Raw genomic sequence first — 17394 nt, 5'->3', positions numbered from 1 at the left:
TCATCATACCAAGTTAGAAAAGGAAGCCTGGTCAAGTTATAGAGGCTTGTAGCATAACATATTTGCTCTCATCAATGCTTCCTATAATGTCAGTTCCCTTATCCACTATTCCCTTTTTTTGTTCAACATATTTGCCAATATCAATGAAGCATTTTAACAGGTATGTCATTCCTAAGGGATTTAGCATGATGAACATTGGCTTGGAGCTATTGAATGGATTTCTCTTAGGAGGCAATCTTAACATGAAGGTGATGAAGTATTCTTCTGTTCAAAGGCTGAGAGATGAGTTGTAGTGGTTTCCTTAGTGGCCACTCATGTTGTTATTGTTTCTCCTTCTTTCTCTACTACTTCAAGACCAACTTTAGGGATAAAAGCTTTATGTTTTCCTTCGAACTACATGTAAGGGAACTTCAACTCTGTAGGCCTTCTCTCTTATTTTTCAGTTGCCAAAACAACTTTAGAATTTTGGTTATGAAAAATCTAAATAATGAGAAAAGGAAATGGGAGACTTAGCCTGTTGTAGACCTTATCTGTATGCTTGATTATCTTTTAAAAGATAATCTCTCCAAATTAAATTTCATTACAGTACAGATTCCCTTAGGTTTTCTTCTCCTTTGGGATGGCTAGGAGAAGAAATAGTTGAAGAAGATGACATCCATCTACTAACTTAGCTTATATAGCATGATTAATGTTTAATTGAACTAATTTAATTGACATAAACATGATTTAATTAACTTAATTTAACTTTAATAAACTATAGCGGATTTTACCCTCATCATCCACTTTCTCCTATTTAAAAATGAACTAATTTTCATTTAGGATCTTTGGTTAATTGTTATTTTAATCCTCAATCATTTTGTTAATTACAAATTTATAGCGGTTAGGCTTTTACAATTTAATCCTTGAGCTTTAATTAACTATTAATTTGGCAAAATTATTGGATCAATCTTTAATATATATTTATATTGTCTCCATAAATATTCATATTTAATATTTACGAAATCGGTTTATGAAAATGAGGTTCCAAAATCGTATTTTTTGGTATTGCTGGAAATCGGGTCGTTACAATATACCATTACGAAAGCTAATTGTAACAACCCGATTTATGGCCTAGTCAGAACAGTGGTCTCCGAACCACAAATTCGAAGATAGAAAAATTATTTTTAGTATTTTTATGAGGTTATAGTACGATTATATTAGTGCATGAAAATTTTGGTGAGTTAATTTTAATATTTCAAGCCCGATTGCGAAAAAGGACTAAATCACATAAAAGGCAAAAGTTACATTTTAGTATCCAAAGGAGCCAAGTAGATAGAGAATTAAAATTAGGAGTATTTAAAGAGCATTTAGACCCTATTGGAATAGGTTGGCCAGCCATAAGACAAGAAAATAGGTGGTCAACATGTTAGGTATTTTGATGACCTCATATGTAATAAATTAATGCCTAAAAGCCTATTTTTTATTTTTCCCTCACTCCTTCTTCCTTGTTGACCGAAAATATCATCAAATATTGAGGTTTGAAAGATCAAAAATCTACAACAACTTAAAGCACTCATAAGTAAGTGATTTTAATTAGTTTTCTTCAAGATTTTTACACGTTTGAGACCCTTGAAGCATAAACTTTCAAATGAGGGTGATATCTTACAAAATGGTCAAGAGTTTAGAATTTTTCCATGGATGTATTTTTGGTATATGTTGAGTTTTTATGGAGGAATATGATGTGTTATAAACAACTTTTATGAAGGGTGTTAGCATGAAAACACCTAAAGGGACTATTTTGCATAAGTTACAAATTAAGTAATAAGTGTGTGAAATAGTGAGAATTTTGGGTTACTCTAGTAGTAAAAAGAGTTTAGCTAGGCTTGAAATACGAATAAATTCGATAAAAATCAAATTTTGAACATGGGGGTAAAATGGTCATTTTGCTATAGTCTAGGGGCAAAATGGTTATTTTACCAAAGATGTAAATTTTAGATAGCTTAATTGTGTTTAATGACTGAATGAGTGCATTTTTTATTATAGATCAAGATTTGCCAAAACTGAGCCTAGACCGGAACAAAGCCAAGCAATCCGATTAAGCCAACTAGTCAAGTACTTTTGTAAACTGAGGTAAGTTGTCTGTAAATAGTATAACTATATCATTAAATGCATGTATTCCATTGTTATTGATTTGATATAGCATGAGTTTCCAAAATTTGAAATGAGTATGTATATTTATGATAGAGTAAGTAGAAAGACTCAGTGAGAACCCCAGGAAACAAACCGGATGTTCATGCCATAACATTGGGTTATATCAGGGCTAAAGTAAGACATGTCTGGGACATGCATCAGCCACATTATGATGGCCAGTGTAAAACCATGTTTGGGACATGGCATCGGCGTAGAGATAAGTGCTAGTGTAAGACATGTTTGGGACATGCATCAGCCTCGATGATGATAGCCAGTGTAAGACGTGTCTGGGACATGCATCGGCTAAGTTTCGTGCTAGTGTAAGACATGTCTGGGACATCCATCAGCATGTATATACGAGAGCTAGTGTAAGACCATGTCTGGGACATGGCAGCGGCAACTTAACCCATGTTTGAAGCTTATAGAATATCCGGTAGTATTCCAAAAGGTTCAACTTTAAGAGTTAAGAAAGAGATTTAATAAGGAAAGTATGGTAATGTTGTAAGTGTTACAGGTACCTATTTGGTATGCATGAGTAATGAATTTGATTAGAAAATATGACTTGAGTTGATGGTAATGAGTAAGTCTAGCTTATACTTACCTTCGAGCTATGAGCATAATTGATAAATAGTGAAGTTGTTGTTGTATATCTATTTATATGCAACTTACTAAGCTTTATGCTTACTCTCTTTCCCTTCCCTTTTCTTTCAGTACTACCATGTTGCTCGAGGATCCCTTGAAGTCAGAGATATCGATCATACTATCAGCTGTAATACTCGGTATAGTTGGATTTATATTTTTGATTATGGCACGTGTAGGGCTAGACTAGGAAGTTGTATTATTGAGAAATTGTTTATGTATATTGGCTTAAGATAAAAGCCCTTCATTTTGTATTAAGCCTAGATAATGGCTATTATTCATTTTGGTAAATGTATATTATGTTCCTTCTATGGATGAATTGATGTCTTTTGGGATGGAATTAGCATATTGAAATGGTCTTGTGTAGGTTGTGCAAAATGGGTAACAAAATGGCTTGGAAGATAGCCTTGTTTGTCCATACAGGCGTCTGTTTAGACCGTGTGTGATGCACGGCTCACCCCCATGGATGTGTGTTATGGCCGTGCGTCCCCCTGCACTTAAACTTTTAAATCAGTATTGTCCACAGTTAGGCCACGCGGGCGTGTGCCATAGCCGTGTCTATAAGTCAGTATTGCCCACAGGCAGGCCACACAGGCGTGTATCATGGCCGTACCCTAAAGTCAGTGTTGCACACGGGCTGAGGACGTGGGCGTGTCCCGAGTCACACGGGCGTATGGAACCCTAAAGCATGAATTTCTCCAAGTTTTTCTTAAGTTCTCAATTAAGCCTAAATAATCTCCAATGTATGTTTTGGACTTCGTAAGCCCATTTAAGGAACAAATTGCTTATGAAAGGAAAAGTTTTAAAATTCATCAAGATTTTACGGCCCGGTTTTGTATAGTTGGTTGAGTTAAGTTAGGTAACACCTTGAACCATGTCTCGGCGTCGGATATGGGTGGGGGTGTAACACTAATCATTAAGTGCTCGTCCAATGACCTTTCATAAGTGCTTACCCTTATAGGATATTATTAATCTCTTTGGGATAAATTTGTTCTCTCAATATGATCCTTTTTTGCCATTGCATAACCCTTTATGAAAATTCAATTACTAATGAAGAGTAATTAAATCATTTCTCTCTAAGACAAATGACTCGTGACCACGTTACTTTCTATCTATCATGTAATGTCAGTGAGAGGATATCTTCTACCCTTTATTGGAGTATGAATTCCATTATTATGGAATAATGCTACATCATGTAGAAGTCCTATACCCAACATATCAGCTTCTGGTTTCTTATTTATTTGAACTCAGGCTTTCATTTACATCAATGTATACAAGTCATGCATATATAGTCCATTCATCCACTTCGGATTAAGGAATGTTACACGATAAATGTCACAAGTGAATAAATCCATAAACGGATCTAGTATCTATTCTATTTGGGTCTTGTCTGATGTACTATCAGTCACATCTATGTCTCTATCATCCTCTCCAATACCCAAGACAAGGTATCTCCTCATTTGGACTTGATAGGCCGCATATTTAGTCTTTTAATTGATTTGTTAAATTTTGATTAAACTAGGACATGTTTAGATTACCTATTAATATAAGCTATCTTTCTGCATTACGATTCGACCACGTAATGTTGTTTAATATTAGTTTAAATGTTAGATAATCAATAAATCAATATTTGTTTTCATGTTTCTTTATGTGCAAAAATCATTTCAAGATACTATAAAAAAAGTATTAATAATATTGATGGATTTTTATTAAATCAAATTGTTCAAAAACTTTCAAATACATAGACGAAATCACTACACGAAGGGCACTAGATTTTAACATGAACGTGAAGAAAATAATCATAGTAATACCATGTAAAAGTATTTGTACCTCTTGTATGTCCCCGATACATTGGATTGAAGTTAACGTTGGTAGAAGTTCCATGTTGTTGCGCCCGAGATGCACTCATGGTATTGCTGAAATGATGTTGATTATTATCAGAATCAATAGGGCATAGTTGCATGTTCCCCATTTGATCATTAAGTTCCTGTTCAACATCCTAGAATGATGATAAACAAAGGTGGCTAGGGTATCTGATCCTACCACAGTGAAAGCACATCTTGCATAGCCGCTCGTATCGAAATGAAACCCAAATCTCTAGTCCGTCCTTACGTTGTAGGAAACAACCTGGTAGGAGCAAGAGCCAAGGATTCATATGTACCTTAACGCGCATGAAGCCAATGTTACGAGGTTCCACCTCTTGCCAATCTATGCCAGAGGATTTGGTTTTTCAAATAGAAGTATGAATTATAGCATCCATCAATAGCAGCAGCAAACGTACGCTTCTTGAAAACATTCATGCATAGCTTGCAATACTAACATTAATAGACTTTGAAAAATTCACTCATCTTTTAATCTTGTTTTCCAAAGAAAAAAAAAACTATCATCTTCAAAATTTAGTAAAAACCAGAATTTTAAATTTTAAAAGTAGTTCAAAATTTGATAAAAAATTAATTAAAAAAAAGAGGGAGAGAGAGAGAGAGGGAGAGTTGAACTTGATATGGCGATGAAGAAGCAAAATTAGTTGTGGATCAATACTAGATAACGAGAGGAAAATATTAAACATAAGAGTTGAACTCGATCACCTTTAAAATATTTATCATTGTTTACGAGTTTAAAAACCTTTTTAAAACAAATCCTAAATTTTTCTTGAACAACACGATAATGGAATCAATAAATAAATCATAAGAGTTTATTCTTAGCGATTATGAAATATTGACAGCAAAAAGAATAAAATTTAGTTTTTAAGATTTATGTAATTTGTCAATTTAGTTTTATTTTTTTGAGTTAAATTTGATAATTGTTTTTTCAAAAAGTGTCAATATAACATCTCACCTTAAAAAAAGAAGAAAAAGAATATTTATGGTAGAAGTCCTTGAATAAGTTATTTATAAATAAATAGTAGTATAAGAAATTGTGATTGTTTTTAAAAGAAACTGACATACATGATAACATATAGAATAATTAGTAGAAGCATGTGCTTAAGTCAAAAATTTGATATCGATTTTAGGGACTAAATTGAATAAGTTGAAAAAATATTAAAATTAAAGTGCAATTATATTATTTTTGTTTTGATGGAAATGACTTAATGACAATTTTACCATTACTTCAAAAAATCAATGGTTTTATGATGACATTTAAATAATTATTATAAGTATTATTATAATATAAATAAAAGATAGTTCATCTTTCTTTACTTTACTTTTTTATTCACGAACGCTGGGGAGGAAAAAAAATATTTCATGATTTTTCTTCAGATTCAAGCATAAGGTATAATTTTTCTTCAAATTTTTCATAGATTTTGAATTTTTGAAGCTGTTTTACATATATATATATATAAATAGTTTTTTTTATAACGTATATTGAAAGTTGTCATTAAAGGACATGGATGGAAGTTTAGAAAACTTAAGTGAAGCTGGTATATTTTTGGATAGGAAATTATTAGACGAAGAGTTCTAGCTTGTTAGAAGTGTGAAAAAGAAATAAAAATGGATGGAAAGTTTACTTGGTACATTTGGCCATGGTCAAGGGGAAGTAGAAAACATTGACCACTTTGTGTAATATTAATGCTAAATGATAGCTTGTGAAGCAGTGAGTATTCTGGTGAAGATAGAATTGAAAACAAATAATCGAGTTGAAATATATGCGAATTTCGAACGAAGAAACTTAAGTTGTCAACTGAATTAACCATACATATTTAAGCTTGTTTTTATTAGTTTTAGAATGAGAATGGATAAATGACATTGTTTCGTATTTAATTGCTCTTATTATAGCTAAAAACCAAGCGAGCATCTTGAAGGAGAAAGGCGAAGAGGAGTAAAGCGATTGAACCTTCGGTTTGTGCTAATATTTTATTTTCATTACATAAAGCTTTAGAATATTTAGTTTACTATGACTAGTTATATTTATTTTATTTTATTTTTATGAGTTTCGAATTAGCTTAAATGATTTAGTTAATATTTATAAAATTATGTATTGAGATGAAAAATATGTTTCTCAAATGATTAAATTAGGAAATTCATGGTTATGATTTAAATTTGGGTATTATGATTTTAGACGATTGAGTAAGAAAATGTTTAATAAGTTTTGAATTGGAAGTCTAATTTTATATTAGGAGATATGTGATTTGAACATGAAACGAAATTGAAATGAGAATTATATGAAAATGGAATTAAATGGATCATGAAATTTGGTTTTTACCCTATTTCACTAAGTTAGACAAGCTCTTATCACAACGACATTGTTTCGTATTATGTAATTTATGGTATAATTAGTTGTTTATTATCTATTTACTAAAGTAACAGTTGTTGTTGTGATAATTATCGAATGCTTAGTTGCATGAAAGATTATTATTGAGATTAAAATGTATCGGAAAGTATGAGGGGCCTATGTGAACTTGGTAAATAGTTAGAACACAAATGACAAGTCATTAGGAAGAAGCAGAATTTGAGCTGGTGTATTTGTAAAAGGCCTTAGGCCTAGCAGGCTTTGAGCCAGTGTATTTGTATTAGGCCTTGGCCCTAGCAGGTTTTGAGTCAGTGAATAATTATATCGGGTACTTCGTACCTATAGCTTGAGGTCAAACATGTGTTGCGGAGTCTCTGAAGCTTGAAGTGTTGATTAATGTCCTAGAGTTGACACGTTTGGATATTTCTCTTCCACATATCCGAAGTGATTTACTATTATTCTCCGGGCCAATTGATTGTTTATGTATCATATCACGATTTAATAATTTGGTGAATTGATGGTGTAAATGTTACAGGTTGAATTTTTTTTTTGCAAAGTCAGTGAAAAACAAAAAGGATTGTCAAGAACAATCCAAACAAGTTCAATCACAGTTTTAAGAAAAAACAAATAAAACAAAACAGCCTAGAAAAAATTACTTAGCAGACAAAAAAAAATTCAATATCAGACTTCCCCGTTGTACACTGCTACAGAAAACAACAGACCACCCCAGCATCATTCACTCTGCTTCAGCAGCACATCACCAAGCAGCTTTAAAGAATTCTTCATCCATGGTAGCTAAGGAAGTTTTTTGCTTCATTCGATCTGTTCATCAAGCTTTAAACATTTTCTCCCAATTTATACCTTCACCACGCCAATCTCTACCACATCAGAATCATTTGCTGCTGCTAAAATTGAAGGAACCGCCACATCATACAAACCTCAACATGTGATTTCAATTCAAACCTCAACCACTACCAAAAACTACCTCCCAAAATCACGAACAACTTCCCAAAACGTCCACGAATGACTATGTCAATATTACAGCCAATCTGATACAATGATTGAATTCCATTCCATAATTAAAATAACCTACTCCTTCCAAATCAACACATAAACCATCACTACAACCTCATTAATTGCCATTAGGACTACCCTTTCCATGACCTCCACTGCACAACAACCAGAAACTAAAGCCAAAAAACATCCAGAGAATAAAAACCACCCCCTAATCGACCCGTAACCAATACCCCATTACAAGGCACAAACACAATCAAAACAACCCTAGCTGCATTAAATTGAACCCAACCCACCGAAGAATGATCCCAAACAAAACCCGAATCCTCTTCCACCCACACAACAATTCACCAACCAAACATCTCAAATTACTCCAACTAAAACCTCTTAGGCAAAACCTACTCACAATGAACATAAAACAACCATGAGCAGTAAACCAACCAAAATGAAAGTCAAAAACTCTACTCCTATTCAGACAACAACACCCAAAATGTAACACCCCCTAACCCCAAACCGTTACCGAAACGAGGTTATGAGGCATTACCGGACATATCAGAAAACTTACGAATAATTTACAATTAATATAACTTTCATAGTATAATATAATAATTAAGTCCCTATCTTGAACTCTCGAAGTTCAAACACGTATTAAAAGTAGAACGGGACTTGTTCGAGTATTCCAAATTTTTTTTTAAATTTCGGCAGCATTTCTGCTTATTTTTACCTAAACCTCCTGCAAATTCAAACCAAAACAACCAACACCAATATTTCACATTCATATAACTAATATTTATATCATTAACAAAATTTTAACTTAATAACTATCATAGCATCATTCAAAATTGATTAAAAACTTCATTCATTTAACAACTTAATGTTCATGTATCAAAATATCATGTACTTTCCTTACCATTTCATTTAACCATCTAAATTTTATAATTCATCCTTCACTACCCAAAGTAATATACATATTCAAGTGACTAAACAACACCTATGTACATGCCACCTTTACCCAAAAGAAAAATATACATCACCAAATTTGTGTTGGAGTCGGGATTGTTCTGGATGCTGAGCCGGGACACTTGACTTCTACTAACCTGCGCACGGAAGCAACCGTACGTTGAGTATGGATATACTCAGTGATATTACTATAAATCAAGACTATTTAACATTAATAAATTACAAACATCAACCATAAATTTTATAATTATTTAAACTACTTTTATATATAATTATTTTACTTCATAAATCTTAAATTTATAATTCATTTTTCTCATACTAACTCAATTCATAATTTAATTCATACATTCTTTCTCGTACTTTTCAATAGTGCTAAAACAAATTATCTCATTTTCAAAATTTCATTTCAATTATTTACCCTATTAACAAAGCTCGGACTATGACAGATACGCGGATTTCCACCCAAACACACCAGAATATCCAACCCAAACACACCCGGAATATTGTAAATCCTCCATAACACACCGGTATAATATATCCTCCCAAACACACCAATAAGGCATTAAATGCCTATTCGGATAAACCGAAGTATATAATAACAGAAACATCTTCTCGGCCGAACTACAATCTCTTCATCACATCACAAATCCAATGGCATGCCATTTGTATCGAATCTAGTCCGACAAGTTAATAGGGTATTATTTTACTTTTTCTAATTTCAATTTCATTTACACAAAAATTTTCAATACTCATTCAATTCAAATATCTATTATCTTAATTCATATACAAATTAATTTTCACACAAGTGTATACCATCAACACCATACATTTGTCACAATTTATTTATTTTCAATCAATACACTTTTCAAATAATCACATATTCCATAATTCACTTATTCAATTCAATTTGATTCAATTTGCATCACTTTCATTTTCACTCAATATTCATATCAATTTCACATACTTACCTCAAGTCTTACTTACCATTCATAACAATTAAAATTTCAGCAATCAACAATAATTAAAATTCGAATTATAGTAATACACACCGTAATTCTCCCGTTTTAGTCCTCGATAACTTTCTCCTTTCCTTTCGATGTTGATGCTTCAGGTTCTTTGTTGGCTACGAAAATAATAGTAATTTACATTATTATTTACAGCATTAATTATAATAAATAATTAAATTTCTAAACAACTCCTACCTTATTCCCAATTTAATCCTAACTAAACTTAATTATTTTCTTAATCCAATTCACTCTCTTTTTCTATTCAAATTTTGTCTAAACTTATATTTAACTATAAAATTTCCAGCATATTTCCCTAATTTCAAAATTTCTTCAATTTAGTCCCTACAACATAAAACTTATAGCCTAGTTTACAATTTAATCCCTTAATCAATTCTAACTTAGAATTCATTCAATTAAATCCCTAATTCCATAATTTTTCCAACATGAACCCTACTTGGAAACATATGAACTCTTGAACTATGAACTTAATTTCATCAAAATCTTGTTTCAAAGCTTCTAAAACATCAAAATTAACTAAAAAGGACTTAATTGACTTACCAAATTAACTCCAAGCTTCAAATCCTTAGTTTTCTCTTTTATTTTTCTTTCCCTTTTTCTTTCTCTCTTTCTCCCCTGCTTCCCGTTTTCAATTCTGTTTCTATTCCCTTTTGTTTCTTTATTTCTTTAATTCTTTATACTTTATTGTTTTATTAACATAATATAATATTAATATCATATATTAAAATATCTTTTACTTTAATATTAAGTAAATTAATAATTATATAACAAGTGTACATATTTATACTATTACAAATGTCATTATCTAATTTTCTTATTAAATAAAAATCTCATGATTTAATTAATACAATTAATAATTATAAAATATCTTTATACTTAAATTATAAGTAATTAAATATTTAAATTACAAATGTACCAATACAATTCTTACACATGTATATTTTATTACCATACAATTGTCTTCTATTTAATTTATTTATAATATATTATCAATTAAATAATAATAACAATTTAATATAAAACCATAATAATAATCATTATAATATATAAAACCTAAAAAAAATCTTTGATTTTATTTCACCAATATGCCACCTCATTTGTAGTCAATGGCTTAATTGCCATTTTAATCCTTTTTATTTTCTATTGCTTTATAATTAAACTTTTACCCTTTATTCAATTTAATCCTTTTTATTACTTACTCTAAATTAAGCTAAATTCACTTAATTAGATCCTAATTAGACACACCACTAGGATCATAAATATTTTTAATAATTATTTTCGAACTTATTTCACTAAAACGGAGGCCCTATAACTCACTTTTCCGGTGCCCATGAATTTCAGGTCATTACATTTCTCCCCCCTTAATAAATTTCGTCCTCGAAATTTACCTGAGAAGAGATGAGGATATTGTACTCTCATAGTTTCCTCTGGTTCCCAAGTCGCTTCTTCAACATTATGATTTCTCCATAGGACTTTCACTAAAGGAACTTTTTTATTTCTTAATTCTTTCACTTCTCGTGCTAAAATTTGAACCGGCTCTTCTTTATATGATAGATCAGGTCGAACTTCAATATCTTCTGTAGAAATTATATGAGAAGGATCTGATCTATATTTCCGTAGCATCGAAACATGAAAAACTTCATGAATCCTTTGTAATTCAGAAGGTAAAGCCAATCGATATGCAACTGGTCCAATTCTTTCCACTATTTCATACGGCCCAATAAAACGTGGGGTCAATTTACCTTTCCGACCAAATCTCAAAACTTTTTTCCAAGGAGAAACCTTAAGAAATACTTTGTCTCCAACTGAATATTCAATGTCCCGACGTTTCAGATCAGCATAAGATTTTTGTCTGTCAAAAGCTGCTTTTAATCTCTGTTGAATCTTCTTGACTATTTCTTCTGTTTCACGAATCAATTTCGGCCCAATTACTTTTCTTTCATTCAACTCCGTCCAACATACTGGTGATCTACATTTTCGACCATATAACGCTTCATACGGAGCCATCTGAATACTAGATTGGAAACTATTATTATAGACAAACTCAACTAGTGGCAAATATCGCTCCCAACCTGCTTCAAAATCAATAATACAAGCCCGAAGCATATCTTCTAGTACCTGAATTACCCGTTCGGACTGTCCGTCAGTTTGGGGATGAAAAGTTGTACTGAAACTAAGTCTAGTACCCAACGACTCATGTAACTGTCTCCAAAATCTCGATGTGAACCGAGGATATCGATCTAAAATTATTGATATCGGAATGCCATGTAGTCTAACAATTTCTCGAATATACACGTCTGCAAGCTTCTGCAACAACCAATCAGTCCTGACTGCTATAAAATGTGCTGACTTGGTAAGTCTATCAACTATCACCCAAATAGCATTCTTTTTGCTTGCTGACAACGGTAATCCCGTAATAAAATCCATCATGATGCGATCCCATTTCCATTCAGGAATATTTATAGGCTGGAGCAATCCAGTAGGAACCTGATGTTCTGCCTTTACCCGTTGGCAAGTCAAACATTTACTTACAAATTCTACTATGTCTCTTTTCATCCCTGGCCACCAGTATAATTCTCTTAAATCTCGATACATTTTTGTGTCTCCGGGGTGCATAGCAAACGAACTATCATGAGCTTCCCGTAGAATTAACTCTTTAAGCTCAAAAGTATTTGGAATACAAATCTGATTTCGAAACCTTAAGCATCCACAATCATCAATACTAAAATTTTCTGCTGTGCCATTCTGTACCATCTCTCTTTTCTTCAATAATTTGTCATCTTCCAACTGAGCTGATCTAATCTGATCAAACATTACCGGTTTTACTCTTAATTCGGCCAAAAGTCTCCTATCACCAGTGATACTAAGCCGTGCAAACATTGCTCTTAATTCAATTACAGCTTTTCTGCTTAATGCATCAGCTACAACATTAGCTTTTCCCGGATGATAGTCTATAACACAATCATAATCTTTCAAAAGCTCGATCCAACGCCTTTGTCTCAAATTCAATTCCTTCTGAGAAAGAAGATACTTCAAACTCTTATGATCAGTATAGATGTAGCATTTTTCACCATAGAGATAATGTCTCCAAATCTTCAATGCAAAAATCACAGCTGCTAACTCAAGATCATGAGTGGGATAATTCCTTTCATGTGGTTTCAATTGACGAGATGCATAGGCTATTACCTTCCCATCCTGCATCAATACATAACCCAAACCACTCAAAGAAGCATCACTATACACTACAAAATCTTTACCCGATTCTGGCAATGTCAAAACTGGTGCCTCGGTTAACATTCGCTTCAATGTTTCAAAACTTTTCTGACACTGATCATCCCAAATAAAAGGAACATTCTTCTGCAGTAGTTTAGTCATTGGTAGTGCTATCTTCGAGAATCCATTTACAAACCCCCTGTAATACCTAGCTAAACTGAGAAAACTGCGTACCTCCGATACATTCTTTGGCGCATTCCACTGAACAATTGCTTCGATCTTCTTTGGGTCAACTCTAATCCCGTCAACAGATACTACATGTCCTAAAAATACAACCTCTGATAACCAGAATTCACATTTACTAAGCTTTCCATACAACTGTTTCTCTCGCAAAATTTGTAGAACTATTCGAAGATGCTGATCATGTTCTGCCTCTATCTTCGAATATACCAATATATCATCAATGAAAACCACCACAAACTGATCTAAATACGGCTGAAAGATACGATCCATGAGATCCATAAAAGCAACTAGGGCATTTGTTAACCCAAATGGCATTACCAAGAACTCATAATAGCCATACCTCGTACGAAAAGCTGTTTTCGGTACATCACTTTCTTTTACCTTCAACTGATAGTAACCCGACCTTAAGTCAATCTTCGAAAACACAGAAGCTCCTCTCAACTGATCAAATAAATCATCAATGCGAGGCAACGGGTACTTATTTTTAATTGTTACCTTGTTAACTGTCGGTAATCAATACAAAGTCGCATAGAGCCATCTTTCTTTTTAACAAACAATACTGGAGCTCCCCATGGTGAAATGCTTGATCTAATAAATCCACGATCTAGTAAATCTTGTAACTGCACCTTCAACTCTTTCAACTCAGTGGGCGACATTCGATACAGAGGTATAGAAATTGGTGTTGTACCTGGATACACCTCAATAGCAAATTCAACCTCTCTGTCATGTGGTAAGCCCGGTAATTCTTCTGGGAATACATCTGGAAACTCACATACAGTCCTAATCCGACTGCACTGACTCCCAACTGAATCAGAATTAATAACGTATGCCAAGTATGCTGGACAACGCTGCTGCAGTAATTTATTAGCCTTCATCGCTGAAATAATGCGTGTTGAACCACTGGTACGGATGCCATTCACTTCAATTCTATTCCCATTTTCTGTCTGAATACTAAACCTCTTTTTACAGCAATCCAAAACTACCCCATGTTCATATAGCCAGTCCATACCCAAAATGATATCAAAATCACCAAAAGGCATGATCAACAAGTCCACAAGAAACATTTTATCATGTATTATTAACGGGTACCTCCGACATACTCTATCTACTAACACCGTTTGTCCCAAAGGGCTAGACACTTTTATAGAAACTTTAGACATTTCAGATTCTAATTTTCCCGATTCGACTAGTTTTGAATTTATATATGAGTGTGACGAACCCAGATCAATTAAAGCATAAATAGGCTCAGAATACAATAGAAATATACCTGTAACAACATCATGTGCATCGCCCTCCTCACGGGTCCAGACTACGTACGCTCTGGCCGGCGCTCTGGCCTCTGACTGTTGTGTAACTATATCGTTGTTTCTTCTGACACCTCCACCTCTAGACACAGAACCCGAACCACCCCTATTAGATCCTCTGCCACGAATAGTTGGTACTGATCTTTGAGATGTTGCAGGTGTGGCACTTTCACCTTTCGGACAATCTCGAATGAAATGATCTGTAGCCCCACATCGAAAACATCGTCGAGTTATCCTCCAACATTCACCTAAATGTTTCTTTCCGCAATGCTCACAGTCTGGAATTTCTATGCTTCGGGATGGACCTCTCACACTACTAGTAGATACTGTCATCTGTTTACCTTTACTTCTACCACCTCTATTTGAACTAAAACTGGATCTCCAGTCACTTCTTGATTCTCTGAATTTCTTCGATAATGGATTAGAACTAGTAGTTCCCATACGTTTCCCAGCTGATTTACCAATTTCTGATTTTTTATCCAGACCCAGTACTTGTTCTATCATTTTTGCTCGCTCAACCAGATCAACAAGTTCAGTAATTCTGAGACTTACCAATTGAATCTTGATTTCATCTCGCAATCCCGTAGAAATCGTTTACAACTATCAGCCTCGGTTGGAACATATTCTAAAGCATACCTGCTCAATCTAGAGAACTCTCGCTCATAATCCAGTACTGACATATTCCCCTGTTTCAACACTAAAAACTCTTGCTTTTTCTCTTCGATGTACAATTCCCCAATATACTTCTTCTGAAATTCTTTTTGAAACAAGTCCCAAGTTACCTGATCATCCGGCAAATGTCTAACCACAGATTCCCACCAGAGATACGCTTCTCCTTGTAACAGTGATACAGCACATATCAGACTCTCTCGGGGGGTGTAGTCTAATTGTTGCAAAACTCTTTTTGTCATTTCTATCCAATTTTCAGCAACGGATGGATCAGCTCCTTTTAATCCCTGAAATTCCGTGGCACCATATTTTCGTAGCTCTTTAATCTGGGCCTGTCTGACAGTAGGTACAGATGTAGTAACAGGTATAGTTCTCACTATATGTTGTAATGCCTCAGCTATATCTCTTAACACTTGTGAGGTATTTCTTTCTCTCCCTACGTTAGGAGATTGATTATTTAATGGATTCACACTAGGTGTAGCAGATTCAGTTTCTTCTAATTCTCGACTTCCAGTATACATTTCTTGTTCAACATTATCCATTCTTTCATCTGACATTTTATCTATAAAACAAAATCAAATAAATATATTAGCATCTAAAAATCCCGACTCAATTTTGACTCGACAGTGGCATGTACTTCTAAACTCACTTTGGCGCCCAATTTAGCCCGAGAATTGGCTAAACCTGATAGCTCTGATACCAATAATTGTAACACCCCCTAACCCCAAACCGTTACCGGAACGAGGTTATGAGGCATTACCGGATATATCAGAAAACTTACGAATAATTTACAATTAATATAACTTTCATAGTATAATATAATAATTAAGTCCCTATCTTGAACTCTCGAAGTTCAAACACATATTAAAAGTAGAACAGGACTTGTTCGAGTATTCCAAATTTTTTTTTTAAATTTCGGCAGCATTTCTGCTTATTTTTACCTAAACCTCCTGCAAATTCAAACCAAAACTACCAGCACCAATATTTCACATTCATATAACTAATATTTATATCATTAACAAAATTTTAACTTAATAACTATCATAACATCATTCAAAATTGATTAAAAATTTCATTCATTTAACAACTTAATGTTCATGTATCAAAATATCATGTACTTTCCTTACCATTTCATTTAACCATCTAAATTTTATAATTCATCATTCACTACCCAAAGTAATATACATATTCAAGTGACTAAACAACACCTATGTACATGCCACCTTTACCCAAAAGAAAAATATACATCACCAAATTTGTGTTGGAGTCGGGATTGTTCTGGATGCTGAGCCGGGACACTTGACTTCTACTAACCTGCGCACGGAAGCAACTGTACGCTGAGTATGGATATACTCAGTGGTATTACTATAAATCAAGACTATTTAACATTATTAAATTACAAACATCAACCATAAATTTTATAATTATTTAAACTACTTTTATATATAATTATTTTACTTCATAAATCTTAAATTTATAATTCATTTTTCTCATACTAACTCAATTCATAATTTAATTCATACATTCTTTCTCGTACTTTTCAATAGTGCTAAAACAAATTATCTCATTTTCAAAATTTCATTTCAATTATTTACCCTATTAACAAAGCTCGGACTATGACAGATACGCGGATTTCCACCCAAACACACCAGAATATCCAACCCAAACACACCCGGAATATTGTAAATCCTCCATAACACACCGGTATAATATATCCTCCCAAACACACCAATAAGGAATTAAATGCCTATTCGGATAAACCGAAGTATATAATAACAGAAGCGTCTTCTCGGCCGAACTACAATCTCTTCTTCACATCACAAATCCAATGGCATGCCATTTGTATCGAATCTAGTCCGACAAGTTAATAGGGTATTATTTTACTTTTTCTAATTTCAATTTCATTTACACAAAAATTTTCAATACTCATT

Source organism: Gossypium hirsutum, chromosome A09 (genome assembly GCF_007990345.1).
Source record: "Gossypium hirsutum isolate 1008001.06 chromosome A09, Gossypium_hirsutum_v2.1, whole genome shotgun sequence".
Classification (NCBI taxonomy): Eukaryota; Viridiplantae; Streptophyta; class Magnoliopsida; order Malvales; family Malvaceae; genus Gossypium; species Gossypium hirsutum.
Note: the sequence above shows the minus strand (reverse complement) of the source record.